At 37.4% G+C, this 6,718-nt stretch overlaps 1 protein-coding gene across 3 annotated transcripts in view; it reads right to left on the reverse strand.

Moving 5' to 3' along the window:
• LOC106879244 (CYFIP-related Rac1 interactor B) overlaps nt 1–6,275 on the reverse strand; it is a 157,521-nt gene extending 151,246 nt beyond the window's left edge. Inside the window, exon 1 of one of the 3 annotated variants that reach the window (XM_052977633.1) lies at nt 5,528–6,275. The gene's annotated coding sequence lies outside the window, so the exon portion shown is untranslated. The remainder of the gene's footprint in view (nt 1–5,527) is intronic. The other 2 variants (XM_052977634.1, XM_052977635.1) reach the window with 2 other exon arrangements.
• Between the last annotated feature and the right edge of the window lie 443 nt (nt 6,276–6,718).

Genomic DNA, 6,718 nt, shown 5'->3' on the forward strand with positions numbered 1-6,718 from the left:
AATTCTGCCAGCTCACCATTTTAACATCATCATCATCGTTTAACGTCCGCTTTCCATGCTAGCATGGGTTGGACGATTTGACTGAGGACTGGTGAAACCGGATGGCAACACCAGGCTCCAATCTAACAATAATAATAATTTTTTCTACTAAAGGCACAAGGCCTGAAATTTGGGGGGAGGGGGCCAATCCATTACATCAACTCTAATGTTTCATTGGTACTTAATTTATCGACCCCAAAAGGATTCCACCTCGGTGGAGGAACAATAATATTAATAATCCTTTCTACTATAGGCACAAGGCCTGAAATTTGGGGGAAGAGGGCAGTCGATTCCATCGAACCCAGTACTCAACTGGTACTTAATTTATTGCCTCCAAAAGGATAAAAAACAACACACTCAAATACACACACATATGCTCATCAGAAATCAACCTGGTGAAATTTGAACTCAGAAGAGACAGACGAAATGCTTAGTAGCATTTCGTCCGGCATGCTAACAATTCTGCCAATAGTAACTGTTTTTAATATAAAGACAAAGCAAGAAATTAGAGGAGCAGATAACAGTTCCATCAGCTTCCAGCATTAGCCAAACAACATATTTTATCAATACTAGCAGAATGAAAAGTAAAGTTGGCTACTATAGGATTTGAACTCAATAAACAGCCAGAACAAATGCTGCAAAACATATTTTCCTGTCTTGCTCTGTTGGGATTCTGTCAATCCACATCTTTACATAAATGATAATTCTTTTCTACCATAAGCACAAAGCCTGGAATTTTTAAGGGGAAGAGGCTAGTCGAATACATTAACCCCAGTGATCAACAGGTACTTATTTCAACTCAAAAAGGATAAAAGGTAACGTCAACTTCGGCAGAATTTGAACTCAGAACATAAAGACAGACAAATTGCTAACAATTTTGCCAGCTTGCTGCTCTTAAATAATCTTTTCTACTATAGGCACAAGGCCTGAAATTTGGGGGGAGGGGAATATCAATTACATCAACCCCAGTACTGAACTGGTACATAGTTTATCAACCCTGAAAGGGGTGGCATTTGAACTGAATTTGAAAACAGACGAAATGCCACTAAGAATTTCACCTGGTATGTTAACAATTCTGTCAGCTTGCAGCCCTTAATAATGGTTCCTAATTTACATTTGACGGATATTTGTCCTCATCTTGTTTGTTGTTAACACGTTTTGGTTGATATACCCTCCAGCTTTCATCATGTGTCTTGGGGAAATTTTGAACCTAGGTTCTCATTCCAGAATGAGAACCCAGGTTCAAAATTTCCCCAAGACACCTGAAGAAGGCTGGAGGGTAGATCAGCTGAAGCGTTGTGTTAATAACAAACAAGATGAGGGCAAATATCTGTCAAATGTAAAATAATGTACATAATTCCTCATCTCTCAAATATAGAACGGAATGGTTTCTAATTTAGGCACAAGGCCAGCAATTTTGAGTGGAGAAGATTAGTTGATTATTTTGATCCCAAAAGGATGGAAGGAAACGATGATCTCGGCAGGAGTTGAGCTCAGAACAAAAAGAACCATAAATAAATACCATAATGCATCTTTGGGGCCTGACGTTCTAACGATTCTGTCAAATAATAATGCTAATAGTTTTTTGTGAGAGGCATGAAGCCAGAATTTGGTGGTAGAGGACAGAGCTGGTGGGTTAAACCAACCCAATACTTCACTGGTACTTTATTGACTCCAAAAGTTTAAAATACAAAGTTTGACCTCGGCAGAATTTGAACTCAGAACAAGTAACACTGAGGCATTTTTATCCAACATCTCTCAAGGCCAGAAAATTGGAGGAATGGATTAGTCGATTCGCCAGTGTTTTTATTTGATCGATACAGAAGGAAGAAAAATAAGGTCGAGGTCGGTCTTTGAGAACTACATTCCGAGTTCAAATCCAGGCTGCTGGAATTGAAGACCGAAAGTAAAGAAGAAAAAAAAACAGAAGAAAATATTGTCAAGCTTTTTAGACAGGCCATCTCATATTTTGTTAAAATTTCGGTACCATGGATGAAAAAAGAAAAATAATGATAATAATAATAATTTCTATATAACAATATATGAAAAGACTAGTTGTAGAAAAGAATAAAAAGCAGTCAGGCATACGATCAAAAACAATCCATCAACGACCACCTTATCGTTTGCTAGATCTAGAAATTAGATTGCTCTAAATGTCCTTCTTTAATATAACTGAAAACGATGCGATTTTCAGCAGATCATGGTTGTTGTTTCAAGCAGATCGAAGTACCATGGAGGGGTCTGCACCAGTGCAGTGTTGTGGAGTGAATGCTTCGTCGTGAATACTGAACTGAATTCTTTTACAGCCGTATTTCGAAAGCACGATTGCCAATGATACGCCTCTCCTCAGTCGAACAATCACCGTATCATTTTCAAAAGCCTGTACACACATAAACAATATATATATATACACACACACACACACACATGTATATATATATATATATATACATACAATATATTCCATCTTCCGGCTTTCATTTGCCATATAAAGATAGATATATATATTATATATCTGCATATATATATTTATGGATAGATAGATGGATATGAAACATGACTTTCTAATTTATATCGTTAATACATATATATATATATTATATATATATATATATGGGAGTGTGAAGTATATCTAGATATAGATCCGTATATATACGTGCGTGCGCGCGCGCGCGAATGAGAAAGAAAGAAAAAAGATTCAAGTATAGATGTGCATGAGTGCGCGCGCGCGTAAGTACGTGTGTGTGTGTGTGTGTGTGTGTGTGTGTGTGTGTGTGCATATATATATATGTATATGTATCCGTGCGTACGTACGTGCGTGTACAAAGCAATGCGGATACTCACGTTATCTCTAGCAAGTAACCTTTTCCGCCAGGAAAAAAAACAACAAAAACCAAAAAAGCATGCAGACATACATACACACGCACACACACACACACACAAGCACGCGTGTGTGTGTGTGTGTGTGTGTCTTAGGTTGAGAAGCAATGCGATGAAAATCTATCATCAAATGTAATGTGTGGTGACTGGTACAAGGCTAGGCCAAGAATTTTACACACACACACGTGTATATATAATATATATATATATATATGTATTCATATTAATGTATGTATACGTATGTGTGTGTGTGTGTGTGTGCCTTACATTATATACAAACATACACCAGCACACCAAGTATGGCATATTACATATTATTTATGTGAGCCTACAAGGGAAACCGCTATTTTGCCCCAGGACCTACAAGAAATAGCAGCCAAATCTCACCTAATTCTGTTATGTGTGTATGTGTATGCGAATGTGAGTGTGCGCGAGCGTATATTATAATATCTAACGATAAAAATTTCTACTTGGTAACTAAACATGCTAGAAACAGCAACTAAATTTCCCTCATATCACACCTAATTCTATGTATGTGTGTGTATGTGAGGTGTGTATTATATCAGCTAACGATAGGGATTTCTACATAGTAACTAACCATGCCAGAAACAGCAGTCAAATCTCACTCAAATCATACCTAACTGTTATGTATGTATGTATTTATTATGAGCCAACGAAAAGGGGAGGGTGACTTTACAAGATAACTAAACATGTCAGAAATAGTAGCTAAATCTTCCTCATACTTCACCATACTGCCTCGAAAATAAAAATTAAAAAAAAAACAGGAATGACATATTTGATAATGTAGTCTTAGGCAATCCCTATCCGTCAAAAATAGACGAGTTGGTCGCGGTTGGAACATATTCGATCATAGATTTACTCGACTGAAGCTGACCTATGGTGCTAAAACAATAACATTTACCACCATTATTCTTACCACTCGTCCAAAATCTCTGGCCTTGTGCCTATATTACAAATTATCCTGGCTGCTATTACACTTCTAAAATTAGTATTTACGATTTTAATATGGCTAATTATTTTTAAGTACAGTTCTTGTTATTAACATTATTATTAATAATGGTTATGGTCGGTGTATTTGCTGTTAATAAATAATGTAGTATTAATTATTAGCGCAGTGTAGAGAGAGAGAGAGGCTGGTTGTATTTTCGTTTGCTTCATCCATCACAATCATCATACACATTTGGTCTTCCTCGCTTTGCAATATACACACACATGCCCAGAGGAGGAGGGTTGCTATTTCTAATCGGTCTAGCAGCAACGTAGAGGTCTCCCCGCTGGCTCATATATATACACACAAACATACACATATAAATATATATATATATATATATATATATATATATATATATATATATATACATACACACACACATGTATATATATATATATAATACAAAGAATATATATACATGTATACACACATATATGTACATACTTACATCTACATGTGTATATATATATATATACGCGCGCGCACTCACACATATGTAACACACAAGCAAACAAGACAGTAAGGGTGATTTGAGGCGGACTTGGCTGCTATTTCTACTTTCCGCTACTATGTATAGAGATCTTCCTAACTGCCTTATATGTACATAAATATATATACATACACATGACTGACCATAAGGATATAAAGGAGACGGAAGGTTAAGGTTGTTATTCCTTGCAGTTCCACTGTCTTTCTTCCTGGTTGACATCAACCACAAGGCCAGAAAATTTCAGTTTGTGTATATAGGAGGAAATAAGCGGTGGGAACGAGAGCTTGTATATATATATATACCGTTGATATATGTATTGAACACCCTCTCCTTTCTCATGACTGATTGATATTTATTTTATCGAGCACGTAAATGGCAGAAGGCCACAGAATTTTGTAACGGTAATAGTAGGTTGATGTTTGTTAGCCCAGATTACCCCGAAATCGAGCAGGACTTTAATAAAAAAAAAAAACAACCTATAATGACCATCTCCCCTATTTATATATAGATAGAGAGAGGGGTGAGGAGAGAGGGCTGCATTATCTAATGTGCCCTTTCTTTAAAACAGTAGGGCATAATTTCAGGGAGATTTGGCTAATATTTCTAGCAGGTTGAATCATCACAAAGAGATTTCAATGTTGACTGCTTTTTCTAGCAGGACTAATGACCACAGAAGCTTTTTCTTTGGCACAAGAAGGAGTGGTTAAGATTACACTTCAGATTTTTCCAGTTTTCTAGGGAAATCCTGGTCGGCTTGCAAAGCTTTGAGGAGTGTATACTACAGTATACATGTATGCATGCATAGATACACTTATTCAAGAATGTGCCTGTGTGTATGTGTGTGTGAGTGAGAGAGTGGGTGTTATAGTAAAAATATATATTATGGATCATACAAGAAATCAGAAAAAATCATAGACACGAGATTATGCGTGTGTGTGTGTGAGTGTATATATATGAGAAGCTACATATATATATATATATATATAGATAAATAGATAGATAGATAGATCTAATCAGTTCACAGTGCTCGGCTCGCGAATTGTAGTGTACAGAAACAAACAAGTAGATCTTTTCAAAATTAATATATACGAGAGGGCTGTACATACCTATATATCTCTCATTACTACTTTTTTTCTTGGTTGGGTTATTTTCTCTCTTTTCGTTTGGCCTTAACAAGCCAAACCTTTACCCGTTTATCCGCCGGATTAAAATCAAACTTGTGGCATCGCTTCGTTAGTGACCGGAAGAAAAAACAACTAACATGTTTCAGGCCTTCCTTGTAGCCCTTCTAATACTCACTCCCTATTCTCCCGCGCTCTTTCTCTCTCTTACTCTACCGTTTTCTCCCGCGCGCTCTCTCTCTCACTTACTCTGTTCTTGTCACCCGCTCTCTCTCTCTCTCTCTCTCACTTACTCTGTTCTTGTCACCCGCTCTCTCTCTCTCTCTCACTTACTCTGTACTTATCACACGCTCTCGCTCTCTCTTTTACTCTGTTCTTGTCACCCGCTTGCTATCTCTTACTCTGCCCTTCCTCTCGCTCTCTTTCTCCCTCTTTTACTCTTTTCTTTTCTCCCTCTCTCTTTTCCTTAGTATCTCCTCCCTGTCCTCCTACTTCTTAAGCCTTCTGTCGTTTTCTTTCCGTCTCTCTTTTCCTTTCATTTGGCTTCTCAGTCCCCACTTCGATATTTGCCTGTATTTTTATTCCTTCCTCCTTCTCCTCCTAACTCTTCTCTTCTCGCTTCTGCTACTCCATTTTTTGTCTTATATCTTCTGCCTTTCTTTTTCTCTTTCTTTCAATACCTTCTTTGCTTATCATTTCTCTTCTTTACCTTATGCCACTGTGTCTTTCTCCTCAGCCTGATAGTCTTACCTTTTCTTTACTCCTCCTTAACCCCTCTTTATTTGTCATCGACTTTTTTCCCTCTCCTACCATTCTAATCAACTCTTTTCTTTCCTCTTCCTCCTCATTCTTCACCCTTTTTCCTCCTACCCTAATCTTCTATCTAGCTTCTCCTCGTCCACCTTCCTTACGTTTGTCTTTTTGTATTCATTTTGTCTTTTAACTGTATTTTTCGTCCTGGTTCTCTCCTCTTCCTTCATCTCTTTCCCCCCCCCCCACCTTTATATTCATACTCTGCCTTTACTCACTATACTGTCTCCTCCCCAATCACCAACCCTCTCTTATCTATGCTGTTTCTCTTCAGATTCTTTACTCACTCTCTCTGTTAATCTACCTCTGTCCTGCTACCACTATTTCTTTATTGCCTCTTTCCACTTCGTTCCGTTTTATACTTTT

Source organism: Octopus bimaculoides, chromosome 28 (assembly GCF_001194135.2).
Source record: "Octopus bimaculoides isolate UCB-OBI-ISO-001 chromosome 28, ASM119413v2, whole genome shotgun sequence".
In the NCBI taxonomy this organism is placed as follows: Eukaryota; Metazoa; Mollusca; class Cephalopoda; order Octopoda; family Octopodidae; genus Octopus; species Octopus bimaculoides.